At 38.3% G+C, this 16,361-nt stretch overlaps 1 non-coding gene across 1 annotated transcript; it reads right to left on the reverse strand.

Moving 5' to 3' along the window:
• Positions 1-331: 331 nt before the first annotated feature.
• Positions 332-438, reverse strand: LOC111895003 (small nucleolar RNA R71). Its single transcript, XR_002851392.2, has one exon. It is a non-coding gene; the product is annotated as a small nucleolar RNA R71 (small nucleolar RNA).
• Between the last annotated feature and the right edge of the window lie 15,923 nt (positions 439-16,361).

Raw genomic sequence — 16,361 nt, forward strand, 5'->3', positions numbered from 1 at the left:
GGATATGGGTCCCGGTTTAGTCCAACCCGCAATACCTGCCACTGCCACATTCGAGCTGAAGGGACACATATTGACCGCACTGAAGGACATCCCATTTTTCGGGAAAGATCATGAGGATGCTTTTAAGCATCTAGATGAAGTCAATGACATTGCGGATTACTTCAATGTCCCAAATGTCAACAGAAACACAGTCTTGCTTAGGATGCTTCCCATCACTTTCAAAGGAGCTGCTAAGGAGTGGTTGAAAGCACTCCCACCGGGTACAATCACCACTTGGGCTCAAATGCGTGAGCAATTCCTGGACCAGTTTTGCCCGCCATCCAAGATAGCGAAACTCAAGAAGGCAATAGCTAACTTTGAGCAACAGCCGGGGGAGTCACTATACGAAGCATGGGAGCGGTACAAGGGCTTGCTCAGAAATTGCCCTCAACATGACCTAAATGTGCAGCAAGAGATGTCAATCTTTTATGATGGGGTCAATGTGATGACAAGACAACTCCTTGATTCTCAAGGACTGTTGACAAAGAAAAATCCAAGGGAGGTTAAGGAGCTAATTGAAGAATTCGCGAAACACTCTCGCGAATACCACAACCCAAGGCAAGATGGAATCAAAGGCTGTGGAGGGGCCCAAACTGAAGAAATTGCAACTGTCATGGCCATGCTCAATAACATGGATCGCAGGATAACACAAATGGACCAGTCAATACATGCCATAAGAGTGGGGTGCGAGAGATGCAGTGGTCCACACTTGACCAAGGACTGCAATATAGATGAGTTTGGGAACAGAAGAGCTCAAGTGTGCTATTCTAGTGGGGATAAATTTGATGAGGACTGGAGGAAACCGAAGAAGGAGTGGCTGCCATATGAAGAGTATAAGAAGCAAAAAGAAGAGAAATATAGGCAGACAGGTCGAGGCCTTTATCAAAAGCAGCAGTCACCGGCCGAGAAGAAACCCGACCTAGAGACCATTTTGATGAAGTTTATGGAGGCTTCAGAAAAGAGACACGATGCCACTGATTCCGCTATCATGGAGCAACAAACTTTGATAAAGAACCAGCAAGCCTCCATTCATAACCTTGAAGTACAATTTGGTCAACTAGCCACTCTAGTCCATGAAAAATTGTCCCCGAAGAATCCCGAAGTAAAGACCAAATCTCATGTAATGGCCATCGATACTGAAGAAGATGCAATATCTGAGTTCCTAGAGGCATTGGAAGAAGAATCGCAGCAGCCCAAGAAATCAAGGATCGAAAATGGAGAAAGTGCTGAACCAGACTCGCCACGACGTGACACTCCTCTGGCCACGACGTGGCGCAAGTCTGATAAAAAATCCTTTGAGCCCAGTCCAACTTATCATCCACCTCTGTTATTTCCCACCCGAGCTACCCTCAGTCAACTGGAGAATGAGCATTTGGAGTTCGTAAAGCATGTGAAAGGGATCCCAATTAATACCCCTTTGTCGAGTCTTTATCCAAAGCCCCTGAGAACTAGAAATTACTGCAAGACTTGATAGATACGCGAAATCAGTTAAAGAAGCAGTCTACAGTGATTCTAAGTGAACAAACTTCAAAAGCTGTGTTGGGAGAAACACCAGAAAAGATGGGGGATCCTGGACGCCTCACTCTTCCATGTGAGTTTGGGAACAAAATGAAGGTTAATGCTTTAACCGATTTTGGGGCTAGCATTAATCTAATGCCTTTTTCATTTTATCAAAAATTGGAGATTCAGAAGATGAAGGCTACAAAAATGAAGATTCACATGGCAAATCGTTCGGTGACACAACCTCGCGGCATCGTGGAGGATATTTTGGTAAAAATTGGAAAATTTGTTTTTCCAATAGACTTTGTAGTCTTGGACATGAAAGAAGATCCGGATGTTCCAATAATCCTTGGCAGGCCATTGCTTAACACTGCTGGAGCCCTAGTCGATATCCGCGAGTCCAAGCTCATTTTGAGGGTTGGAGATGAACAAGAAGTCTTTGGGATAAAAGATGACTTTCAAGAAAATAAAGAAGAGGTGTTCACAATTAATGAAGAGAATGAACTAGAAGAACTGGGAAAGCTTATGGAAGAAGAGATAAAGGTAGTTCATCAAGTCAAGAGGACCAAACCAAGGGCATCTGTTCCGTATGTGATTGAAGTCATAGCTTACAAGAGCCCGCCTTCTTGGGTAAGCGAAGAGGACGAGGAAATGACAAGTGATGAAGAGGAAGTCACTTCAAGAGTAACAAAGCCGATGGTGAAAGAGGAGGAGAATGCTATGGAATGCAAGGAACAAATGAAGGGCACAAAACGCAAGCTTGAAGAAGATGGAAAAGCTAAAAAGGAAAATTCAAAGAAGGCGTATAAAAGGAGAGTTCAAGCGTACAAACAACGATTTAAGGAACAAAAGATTCTGGTGGTAGACTCTTCCGAAGATTCAACGTAGGAGGCACAGAGTCCAGCTCAAGACTCCAAGAAAAAGAAGCGCTTCTCGGGAGGCAACCCGAGTTTGGTTTGCATTTTCCTTTTAAATTTTTTCTCTTTTCTTTCTTTTCTTTCTTAGCTTTTATTTAGTAAAAACATCAACTCATCATCTAATAACTAGTAATTAGTAAAGAATAAGTTGTGGGGACCTTTAAATAATGAATGATATGCAAAGTAATTAGTTAATATGTTAGAGTTTATTAAAATTTTGCATCTGGTAGTTTCCACGACGTGGGCATAGCCAGCCACGTCGTGGGTTGAAATGAAAACACACGATTCTGAAGCAGACTTAAGGTCCACGACGTGGGCATAGACAGCCACGTCGTGGCCTTTAAAAATCAGGGGGGGCCAATTCCTTAAAACCCTTTGACCGATAATTGTCACTCCCCATTTGGAGACTGCCGAACGAACGGGAACATCATAACCCTACAACCAATTTCTTATTCTACTTCCAATTTCCTTACAAGATCTTGCCAATTAATCTACTTGGTATGTGTTTTACTCATTATTTTATAGTTACTTCTTCCAATTTCAAGTATTCATGATTAGGATTGATATGATTTACAAAATTGGTTGAATATTGTGGTTAATTTTAGATTAAATATCCCTTAAATGGTCATAGGAACAAACCCCAACTATTGATTTTGGTAGATACAACATGCATATAGTCCGATCTTGAATCTGTGACCAACGCGACCCACGACGTGGCGCAGCCTGGCCATGTCGTGACTTCTGTGAAATAGTTTTAAATTGTTTAATGTGTTGGTTGTTTGCTGCTTTGGTTTTCTTTTGTTTGCAGAAATGGGACCACGACGAGCTGTTCAACAGGAGGAAAACCCGATAGATGTAGCAAGCATACATCCCTTATACCAGTTTCCTCAAAACATTCCCCGACCGTTGTTAACTACCTACGAGAATCGGTTTGGATGGTTATATAATAGGGAGTTTGAAATAGCTCCAATTATCGATTGGGGATGGCTTGGTGGAGTGGGAATGGTTGCAGAGTTGACACGCTATTGGTCGAAGACTTATGAAGGGGACCAATTTTCTTTCACTTGTCATGGGTGGAGGAATTTATTTGCCATTCAAGAACCCGTGTACCGGGAATTATCGGTAGAGTTTTTCTCTACCGTATGCTTCGAGGAACGCACCCTTGATTTCACCTACAACCGGGAACTTGTGTTTCGTTTGGGTGGTGTATATCGAGAGTGTAGTCTTCGGGAATTTGCTTGGCGTATGGGGCTCTATACGGAAGTCGAGACGCAATCTTCGTTTTTCATTCCGTTCTTGCTTGGATGTGTGCGGGATTTTGCTCCGGGTACTTTGGATGTACAGTTTTGGCGGGGCATTTCTAACCATGAGTACAACACTCGTGACTCGAGTGAGTCATAAATTCGGAATCCCGTTTTCCGATTTTTGCACCGCCTTATCACTTTTTCAATAAATCACAAGCATCATGGTGATAAGGTCCCCATTCAGAATCTATTTTATTTATGGACTCTTATTACCCCGGGAGTTTGCTGTGATTTACCTTATATGTTGGCGAGGTTTATGGGAAAGAAAGCGGCCAATTCTAGGCCTCGGAGCCCGATTACTGGGGGGCATTTGGTTACTCGCCTGGCTAGGTCATATCATATTTTGACCCATGACTTTGTGAGGAATCTTACTCGATTCCCGGACACAGACTTGACCATTCAAGTCTTGGGTGTGATGCGAGTGGTGGTGAATATCAGGGGTCATTTTGTTATACCGCCAATAGATGACGAGCAGGAGGAGGTGCAGCCGGGACAGCAACCACCAGCCAGACCGCGACGTCGGAATGTACGGGCTAGAGGTGAAGTCGAGCGAGAGCGTACTGCTTCGTAGTATGTGCAAGGAGTGCCCACCGACCCTTTTCAGAGTCGGGTGGGAACGTATTTAGATAATCTACGGGGGCATGCCATTTACCATACCCAGCTTACTGAGGGTATTTATTCGCATTTGGGTGTGACCCGACCACCTTCTATGCCACCACAGTATCCCTATTTTCCGACATGGGAGGAGCTATGGCGTCCGCAGAATGATGGGGCAGGGCCAAGTGGAGCACAAGATCAAGATGATGATTGATTTTATTTCATTTGTTTTGTTTTTAAGTAGTTTTTTTTATGATGAATTTGGTGTGTGATGTAAAACATTATTAAACTATGATGTTACTTTTTCTTTCTTTTGGGTTGTCCATTTTTTTCAGATTGGCATTGGAATTCTAAGGAGCATAAAAGGTTAACTTCCAATTCGTGTTTGTCTAGTCAAGGAAGCTTAGAGTCGTGAGTCGAAACCCACAGTTCAAGATAAGTGTGGGGTGTAGTTGGGAAATATATTTGCATAGAAGCGTCTGAAACCAGTTAGCCATTGGTCAAAGTTGCTAGAGTCACTAGAACAAATAAGCCATTTTCTGCTGATGCCCAGTTTCCACGACGTGGAATCCTTGTGCCACGTCGTGGCACTCTTACAGTTTGAAGAAATTCAGCATTTTGGTGTTCGCGGTTTCAACCCATATCACGACGTGGCCAGTTACCTGCCACGACGTGACCCACTTTGAAGAATTGAAGTTTCGAGTCATGTTCGAGGTTTATTTACGTATTCAACCAGTTCTACACCAAGTTTCTATTTTTGGAGTCCATATTCAAGATGCACGTTTTCCACACTTTTGGAGATGCTCACACCACTATCCCAGGGAGTCTGTTCCTTTTTCTCCCGTTTCTTTAATTTTTATTTATTTTTATGAATACAATGAGGACATTGTATCAAATAAGTGTGGGGTAGGGGTAGAAAAAGTAAATTGCTAGAAAATTTTGAAAATTTTGAATAATTGAATCTAGTAATATTAAGTAGAGCTATAATTGCTAGTATTATGTGGGATGATCCGATGAAAGTTCAAATGTTTAGTTGAGCCAATACACGTTATAGTGCATTTGTGGCCTCCCTTATTTTAGTGAAATCATGGAACAAAAACACAACCCTGCTTGGTTTGAGGGATGCAATATGTTTAGCAGCCTAAACCTGAAATGTATCCAGGAAAATTATTATCATTAGCCAATAAAGGTTGAGGTTGAGCGCCTCTGCTTAAGCATGTAGGTTATGAGTGGAAAAAAAGTGAGTTACATATAAAAAAAAAAGAGAGAAAGAGAATTACGAGTAAAGTTTGAAGAATTTTGGAGCAAATAAAGTGAAGATCAAAAGATCAAAATTCCAAGAAATTCAAAAGTTGAAGATACCAGAAATCAAATCAAATAAGGTGGTGAATTCAAAGAGATCAAATGTCAAAGAAATGAAGAATTCCAAAAGAGCTCCATAGTGGTATCAATGATTGTAATTCTAGATTATGTATGCTTAGGTTGCTCAACTAAAAATACCTTGAGGATAATGAGGTTTTCTGAGGATGGATTCGGAGGGTTGCATAAAATGAGCATTGTTCGGAAAAAGTGGGCGAGTGTTTATGAAGATTGTGAGTATTTAAAGTATGGGGGGGGTACTTTAGGAAAATTTTAGACACAAAAGCATGCGTTAAGGTCTTGGCATAATGGCTGAACTAGAGTCGGATTGTTTTATGTGGTGCTAGTAATTAAGAATTAAGTTGAAATTTGCTTAAGGGCAAGCAAAGCCTAAGTGTGGGGTATTTTGATATTGCCATATTTATACTTATTTTTAGGCAATATTTAAGTACATTTTTGTTTAGAATAATGATACTTATGACTTTAAATTGTTATTTTCAGTCAATATAAAGGATTTTCGAAGAAAGGGACCAAAAGTGCCAAAATGTGGAACATGGGAGGCTTGAAAGACAAGAAAAGAATAAATTCACGATAAACACTCAGTTCACGACGTGGCAATCAAGCCCACGACGTGGCATGGGTGTTCCAAAAGATAAACATCGCGACGCGGAGGATTTCCTTGAAGGATACGGATTGCTTGAAGCCCACGACGTAGCACATCTGGCCACGATGTGGCGCGGGTTTTTGAGGATTATATAAGTCCTCCTGATTATTACGAAAAGAGAAGCTTTTGGCAGAAGAAAAAGAGTTCCAGGAGACGAATAAGAACGAAAGAAAGGTTCTGGAAGAGGGTTTTCAACACCAAAAGAATTAAAGGTTTATATTTTAGTTAAATAAGAACATGTCTTTCATTAGTTTTAGCTGTGTTGATTTATCTGCTATGATGAGCAGCTGAATCTAGCTACTCTTGTTTAGCTAGATGAAGCTTTGAACTTATGAATAGTTATATGTTTATGGATTGAATTTAGTTGGTAAAGAAATTGCTTGTGTTTGATTTGTATAGCCTAGCATGCTATTACTCGTTTATCCAATTGCTTGATTGCATGTTCTGTGTAGCTTAGTGACCATTAAACTGCATGAACATGTTTACCTAATAATTTAGTGAACATTGAATTGTTAGAGCTAGGATTGACCAATCTTAGTTAGCAATTAGAATAAATAAAGCTTAGCTGTGCTAGAGAACGTGTATTGTGACCATAATTGCGTTTATACAACAAATCTTACATAGCATATTTACATTCATAATTAGTTCTGTGTTTAATTATGTGTGAACATACATGGTTTGACATGAATTAGTTAATTATTGGTAAGATAGAACTAAATTACTAATACAACTAAAAACCAACTTAATAATCCGTAATCATTAGCTAGCCATAAGAGAGAAATGGATTCAAAACTAAACAAGAGTGTGTTTTTATTTATTGAATTTGAATTAAGTTCATCTGATCTTGTAAAACCAGATAAAAACCCTTATTAAACTTGTTAATAAATTAGGTTAATTTAATAGTACGTAAATTAATTAGAACACCGTTCCCTGTGATCGACACCCGACTTACCCAAGCTATACTGTAATCTGACTAGGTACACTGCCTATAAGTGCATAGTTAAGTTTGTTAGGTTATAAATATTAAAATTAGTGAGTACTTTTGTGCACATCAGAGCTCTGTACTTAAGGGTTAAGAAATTAATAGAGTAAGTTGTTTTGGATGTTTTTGTTGGATTAGGTGTCTAAGCCGATAACTATATTTGGTATATACTTGAATTGATAGTAACATAGTCCTTTTAGGTTGCCCTCACAACTAGCAACTAGACAGGATGATATTTGGAGAGAGGTTGAATTTATTATTTGATTAATAAATTGATATAAGTAATTTGTTAATATTATGAGAATAATATATTATAAATAGTAATATTTAATTAATATCTAATCAAAAATTAATTGGAAGTAATTTTGGGATTAAAAGAAGTAATTAAAAGTGTAGGGGCTAAAATACAATTGTTCAATAGTTGACAAAGAGGTTCCAGAACCTTCCTAAGGAAGGCTTGGGCGGTTTCCTAAGGATATTCTAAGGTTTCTAGAATATCCCATGTGGATAATTAAGGAGGTGGATAATTACCTAATTTGAATCAATAATATTATATTCAAATCAGGGTTATCTAGGACATCCTATCTACACTATAAATAGACCCATAAGCCTGAGAAATTTCAGCCATCTGAAACCCTAGAGGAATATCCAAAATTCCTAGCCCTCCCTCTCCTTTCTCCTCTCTCATCCTCATGCTTGTTTGGGTGTGAACCACTAGAGGCGTGATACTTGTGACACTTGCTCTCAAAGTTCAAAGAAGACTAGGATTTCATTGTTATTGCTATATAACAATCAAGGTATGCTTTCCTAACCCTATTTTATAGATTTCAAAAATATACTAGTACTATTAGGGTTTTCCATTTGATGTTCAAAAGTTGTATGTTCAATTAGAGAAAACATAGATCTTGAATTAGGGTTGCATGCACACATAGGTTTTTGTTTGTTATGCTCAAAACCCTTCAGTGGTTTCAGAGCCTTTGCTTGTTTTCTATTGAATTTGATTACCATTGTTTGAATTTGATCAATTAGCGTTTATGGCAATTAAACCCTTTTGGACTTAGGGATTTTCGAAATTAGGGTTTCTGGAACCCTAGGTTTCGAAAATTTGGAAAGGGTTTAAACGTTTTCCCTTGCCCTAGAAATTTTGAAATTAGGGTTTCCTTAACCCTCATGAATTTTAAAATTGGAAGGATTGAAATCCTTGCTTCCTCCCCAAGATAAGCAAATTTTTGAAAATTAGGGTTTACGGTAGGGTTATCTTATTTTTGGTAATTATCTCCTTATTTGATTAATCGGCTAATTATAAAATTTGATTTATCCTCCCATGATTTTCAAAATTTCGAGGGAGATAATTATGTTAAATTATCTTGACTAATTTAATTGGGTAATCCTCAAATTGGTTTAATAGATTAATTAAAGTTTTAATTAATGGAAAATTATTAAATTATATGGTTCAATTTTAAATTTAAATTAAACGTTTAATTTTTGAAATTTAGTAATTAAACCTAGTATTTTGAAATATTTAAAATACACCTTATACTATATGTGAAATTAAATGTTTAATATTTACTATACATATAAGACCAAGTCAGTCGAGCCGCTACTACACCTCATTCACGAAGCCGATCTATAAGGGGGTATAAGGAAACTGTCTATAAAATGGTAGTTGAATGGGTGTCCACTCTCACCCACCGCTTCCTTGATTGGTGGAGGGTCGTTAGCCCAATGGGTTTGATAGGAAAAATAATTCTCATTAATAAGTATAATGAATTATAAATTAACTAAATTCTTTTATTAAATTATCAATCTTAGTTACTTTAGGAAAATGTGAATTTGATTCTAATCCATGAAATTGCACATTAAACTTTATAAGTCGTTAGTGGAACGTATGTGGCTAACCGACACACTAATATGAGACTAATAAATAATGGTAATGGGTGTCTCATAAATTATCATTGATTAATGGAGCGCATGTTGTTAACTGACACTTTAAAATGAAATCGAGAGTATCAAGCTAATTTGTATGGTTATTCACATCTTGTTTGTGATCTTCGGCATCCCGGTCACAAATGGAAGAGCATAATCGAGATTAAACATGCCATTGAATAGTTCAATGAATCTAAAAAATCTAGGAATTTCATTAAAAACTTAATTCGTTCAAAATTTCATTTTGTGGTGAAATTGGTAAATCGTCATTTACCTACCTTGATTTAATTCAAAATTAGATTACGACATACCTTTTCTAATTTGTGAATTATCTAGTTGGATCCTAGCCTAAAACTTGTCCTTCTTGTCTTTCAGATGTCTATTCCCAACGATGTTACTGGTTCCTCCTCCAAAAACAACAACTCCTCCAACAACTACTTCTTGTTTTTGAACATCTGCTTGAGAGTTACTTTTGATGTCACCAATTATAATGATTGGATGCGTAATATCAAAATGGCTCTTCATTTCAAGGACAAAGAATATATGCTCGAAAAGGAACTTCTCGAGATTGATGAAACCAAAGCTACTGTCGTAGAACTAGCTGAGTATAAGAAACACTACAATGATGCAACCAAAGTGGCATGCATCATGGTAGCGAATATGACTCCTAAGGTACAAGGGTTCTACGAGGATTACTGGCCATACGAGATGAACAAGGAATTGATGGAAAAGTACCATCAACGAGATCATAAAGAAAAGTATGAGGTAGTAAAGTCCCTCATCACTAGAAAGATGAAAGATGGAGAGTCCATCAATAGCCACGTGCAAAGAATGCAATGATACGTGGAGCGCTTTCTAAAGCTCAATGTGAACTTTGATGAGGAATAGGCTATTGATATAGTCTTGCAGTCATTGCCCATTTATTATGATTATTTTATCTTAACTTATCATCTAAACAACCAAGATACCACATTCACCCAACTTCAGAACCTCCTGCCAACTGCTGAAGTAGGAATGAAGGGAAAAATTGTTGCCTCCACCCATGCTGCTGCTTCTGTCTTGGCCATTGGGCAAGGAAAAGGGAAGAAGAGGAAAGATCCTCTAAAACAGAATTGGAAGGGAAAGTCTCAAGCTCGGTCCTCAAGCAATAGACCCAAAGGAAAAGCCAGTTCTGACGCTCACCCTACCTTTGATCCTAAAGAGGCTACTTGCTTCTACTGCCACGAGAAAGGGAATTAGAAACGAAGTTTCCCGGAATTCAACCCTTATACTATATATATATATATATATATATATATATATATATATATATATATATATATATATATATATATATATATAAGATCTAGTTAGTCTTATCGTTAGTAGGCCTCTTTCATGAAGCTGCTCTATAAGGGGGGTATAAGGTTGTTGTCTATAAAATGGCAGCTTAATGGGTGTCCACTCTCATCCACCGCTTCCTTGACTGGTGGAGGGTCGTTAATCGAATAGGTAGGACAAGGACTATAATTATCATTAAAAGTATAATGATAAATATAAAGTAACTAAACATTTTATAAATTCCCAATCTTAGTTACTTTAGGAAAATTTGAATTTGGTGCTAACCCATGAAATTACATTTTTTACCTTACCAAGTCATTAATGGAGCGTGTGTGGTTAACCGGCACACTAAGATGGACTTACTCCTAGTAAGAGTGGCAAAGGGTAACTTAATGTTTATCATAGATTGGTGGAGTGCGTGTGGTTAACCGGCACATCGATTAGGTGATAAAATTAAGGTACCAAGTTAATTTGCATGGTTATTCACAACTTGTTTTGTGATCCTCGGCATCCCAGTCACAAACTTGAAGGGCACAATCGAGATTTAAACATGCCATTGAAAAGTTCAATGAATCTAAAAAGATCTAGGAGTTTCAATCCAATTAAAACCTAATAACTTATTTCGTTTTTCATGGTGGAAATTGGTAAATCGTCATTCGCCTACCTTCAAATATATTATAGCTTGGATTACGGCATCCCTCTTCCAAGTTATAAAATATTGTGTTGGGTCCTAGCCTTAATATTTCATTTGGGTGTCTTATTAAGGACTCTTTATCTAATCTAAACTTGTCTTTTCTTCTTTTCAGATGTCTTCCAACAAGGCTTCTGGATCAAACCCTACCGACTCCTTCTCTATAATGAATCTTTGTGGGAGAGTCATCTTTGATGGTTCCAACTTTAATGATTGGATCAGGAACATCAGGATGGTCACACGTTACGAGGACAAGGAATACGTCTTCGACAAGGAGCTGAAGGAAATTGATGAGTCTTCTGCTACCCCACATGAGATCGTTAACTTTAGGACTCATGAGAGAGATGCCATCAAGTTCGGATGTATCATGTCGGCCACAATGACAGTTGAACTCCAAAAGTCCTATGAGGACTTTTACCCTTTTGAGATACACATGGACTTGATGGATAGATACCATCAGAGTGCTCGTCAAAAGAGGTATGAAATCATCTCTTCCGTGATAACAACTTGAATGAAGGATGGTGAACCCATCACGAGCCACATGCAGAAAATGCAAAGGTTTGTGGACTGTTTGCTAAAGTTAAATGTGAACTTCCCTGAGGAGTTGGCTATTTACATCATACTACATTCCTTACCTCGATGTTATGATCAGTTCCAAATGACCTATCATATGAACAAGGAGGAGGTCACACCCTGCAAGCTTCAAGGACTTTTTAAGATCGCCAAAAGTGGTCTCAAAGGTAAGTCGGTTGTTACCACTCCTACTCCTACCACCACCCCTATCCTGGCAATTGAGAAAGGTAAAGGGAAGAAGAGGAATACCCTTTCAAAGGGTCACAAAGGAAAGTCTCTTGATGGTTACACTTCAAGTGGAACCAAAGGTGGTCCTGCTACTCCCTCTTCCTACCCTAAAGAAGTTGAATGCTTCTATTGTCATGATAAGGGGCACTAGAAGCGAAGCTGCCCCAAGTACTTGCATGATGTTAAGGATGGGAAAGTAAAACCCACACATGCAGGTATTTACACTATACTGTCTAATAACTCAACACATACTAATTCTTGGGTCCTTGATATTGTTGGGTTGTGAGCATTCTAACACTCCTAAGGTGTACATGCAACCCTAAATACATTGGATCTATGTTTTCTCTATTATACATGCAAATATCAATTTTCCAAGGTATTACCCTAACTAGCATACAATCATATGTACTAGGATAACAAAACTAGATAGAATACATACCTCTTTGTTGTAGCTGGATTCCATGGAGCTTAAGAGCCTAGTGCCCCAAGTGTGACATCTCAAATGGTTCACACAACATCATAAACATTTGGAATAACCATGAGAAGAGATACTTGGCTTTTAGAAATCGGCTTGCCCTCTTGTGTATACACTAGTGCCCATTTCACCAACTAATGGGGTCTTTATATAGTGTGCACATTGGGGTTACACCATGTAACCCATGTCTTTACACATTCCTTATGCTCCATGGGTTTTATGGGTCACCCCATGGATGTAGCCTAACATAAGGAATCATGGATCATAAGCCCAAATATATAAGAAAGAATAATTTACATAATCAATCCCCACATATTTAATTAGTCTCTTTTGATCACAAAATTAATTTCAAATTAATTCTTGATCAATACTAATTAAATAATATGATTTCATATTAATATATTAGAACTTATAATATATTAATATGTCACAAATATCATTTTCTCACAAAAGGTCTATCCAAATGTTCCGATGCCATGCAACCCAAATGGACCATGTCGGGTCGGGTCAAGTATATACCAATTATAGTTATGGACTCAAACACTAATCCAACATTCTCCCACTTGGATAAGTGTAATAACTATTATTGCAAGTACGACTTCATAACCCGACCAACAATCGTAGCTCTAAAAATTCGTTGTCGAACTCTGAACAAATGAATGACACGTCCATTAGATAAGTGATCATATATTCCTCCATTCTAGATATCATATGGATTGAGACATGGATTATAATCATTCTCTCTGTCCATTTGTTGTTTCCCGATTTTCGATTTATGACAACTGACTAATTGAACAAATCAAATCAGTCCAGGCTTGGCGAAGCACTTAGGGGTGTCATCACTAAATCATCGAGGGGCCCACATATATCGCTTTTATCCTTATGAGGTAAAAGGAATGGATAAACTTCGACTCGTATGCTTGGAATAACTACTAGTTGAATCATAACACCAAACGTCTAAACTTCGTTCGAAGCATCACAATTTGATCCTAACAAAACAAGTACATAATGAAAGACATTCGAATTTAATTCCTAGTCAAGTTCCATTGGCTTGTCACTAGTGTTGCCTTCCCCATTCTTACCCTCAACCCTTGTAGCTAGTTTTTTCTTGATAATTTTTTCAGAATTATTTCTTTCCTTGATAATTACCTTCTTAGCTCTTATTCGTTTCCCATATTCACCATCCATTCTCTTCTTACCACTGCTTTCTTCCCCATCATTACCATTTGTGCCCTTCATACCATTGCTTCCTTCCCCATCCTTACTATCGATTCTATTCTTACCATTGGTTCCTTCCTCATCTTTACCACATTTTTGTTGGATTAGTGTCTAAGTCCATAACTATAATTGGCATGTACTTGACCCGACTCGGCATGGTCAATTTGGGTTGCATGGCATCGGAACATTTAGATAGACCATTTGTGAGAAGAGGACATTTGTGACATATTAATATATTATAATGAAATCATGTTATTTAATTAGTAATTTGGACTTAATTTAGTGATCAAAAGAGACTAATTAAATATATGGGGATTGATTGTGTGAATCATTAATTCTTATATATGTGGGCTTATGATCCAAGATTCGTTATGTTGTGTTTAACCCATGTGGTGAACCATGGATACTCCATGGAGGTTAAAACCCATGGAGCATAAGGAATGGGTAAAGTCATGAGTTACATGGTGTAACCCTAATAGCCACACTATATAAATACCCCATTGGTTGGTGAAATTGGCACTAGTGTATACTCAAGAGGGCAAGCCGATTTCTAGAGTTCATGTGTCTTCTTCTCATGGTTATTCCATGTGTTGGTGATGTTGTGGGAACCATTTAAGGTGTCACATTTGGGGCACTAGGCTCTCAAGCTTCATGGAGTCAAGCTACATTAACAAGGTATGTATTTGTTGGGTCAATATTTTGGTTTATACTTTGCTTTTCTAGGAGATTGTAATTTTCTGTAATATTTTATGAGTTTACGGTCAGGAAGTGTGTTTACGACCGTAAACAGAGTTTACAGCCATAAACCCAGTATTTACAACCGTAAACCCAGTTTGCGGCCCAAGTGTATGTATATAGGGGTGAGGGGTGTGAGGAAAAATGGGATGAACACCAAGGAGCTTAAGTGTGTGCATTCTAAGGTATGAGAGAAACTAGAGAGAGAAGAGTGTGTGTGTGAACTATGTGTATGGAGCTTCAATCATTTCATTAAATACATCATAGATTAATCTTCTTCTTATTCTCCTTCTCTTCTATCTGATCTGACATCATCCGTTTGATTGGGATTCCGCACCATCAAACGGATCTGATTGATACACAGGAAAATTAGGGACATACAATTGGTATCAGAGCTTGGTTGTATCAATCATTTTTTTTTCAGATTTGGAGCTTATTTGATCTTATTTTGAATAGATTTTTGCGTTTCTGGATAGATCTCGCAAAAATAAGGGGGGTTTGTTCTTCGCGTTTTTCCTAAAAACGAGTTTTTGATCGAGTTTTGGAGCAAAAAGGGTGAAAAAACGATGTTTTTCGTCAAGAACAACGATTTCTGAAGAGTTTACGGTCTTTGAAGGAGAGTTTACTGTCTTTGAAAGGTTGTCGGAGTTTACGGCCGGAAACAGGTCGTCGGTGTTTACGGCCGGAAATGTGTCGCCGGAGTTTGCGGCCTCAGCTCGGTGGTCGGCGGATTGCGGCTTGGTACGACTCGGTGATCGGCTTGCGGATCGAACGTGTGCGGCTCGGCTTGGATGGCTTGGCTCAGCAGCAAGCTTCGCATCAGGGCTTCATTAAAAAAATAAGACGCGATTTTGAGGGTGCTGGGTTTCGAACCCGCGACCTCCAACTCTCAAACCAAGTGCCTTACCATCTCGGCTAGCCATTTTTTGAAGTTTACGAGGGAATGGAAAACATAAAAGAGAGTCGTCAGGAGATGTTAAGACAAAACTTCAACATGTTCGATTACATCCCTGGAGAAACCCTCGAAACTCAGTTGCAGCGATTTACTACACTCACTACTGAGATGAATATAGCCGGGATCTTCTTGACTAAGTCCGAGATAAACAAAAAGCTGCTGAATTCACTTCCGAAATCGTGGGATATGAACGTGGCTATCATCAAGAACACAAAAGATCTCAATCATCTTAGTCTTGTTGATGTAATTGTAGAACTTGATGCTTTGAAGTGTAGAAAAACAATGAGTTCTGAAAACATTCAGGTCACTGAAGTTACATGTACTCCAGCTTGTGAAGCCATGATTAAATTTCTTCGGCAACAAATTGATTTATTTAAAAGAGAAGTTGAGGACCTGAGATATGAAGGATATCAACTCAGGAAAGGACAGAAACCCCTGAAGGCTGAATTAGAAGCAAAAACCAAGGACTTTAGGAAACTTCAGGAAGAGCATAGCAACAAGTGTGAAAATTATGATTATATTAAGAGACATCTTGCTGCTGTAATTGAAGAAGTTGACGCTTTAAAAATTAAGTGTGGAAAAACAGATGTCAGGGTATGATAGTGTTCCTTATATGAAACCCAATTAAAATTCAAAGAAAATCAAAACAAGGGTCTTTGGGTATGATAGTGTTCCTCCACCTTTCAATCATAACTACACATCCATCCCTATGACACATGAAGAAATTGACAGGGAGGCACATCTTCGATATGGCAAACCAGCTGAATTTGTGTAAGGAGGAGTTATTAATACTAAAGATACTAATGTTGCTACTTGTTGTGCAGGCAAAGTAACAGAGGATGAGAACAAGGAGAGCACTACTGAACAAACCAATGACT

The sequence above is a fragment of the Lactuca sativa genome, chromosome 4 (genome assembly GCF_002870075.4).
Source record: "Lactuca sativa cultivar Salinas chromosome 4, Lsat_Salinas_v11, whole genome shotgun sequence".
Taxonomy (NCBI): Eukaryota; Viridiplantae; Streptophyta; class Magnoliopsida; order Asterales; family Asteraceae; genus Lactuca; species Lactuca sativa.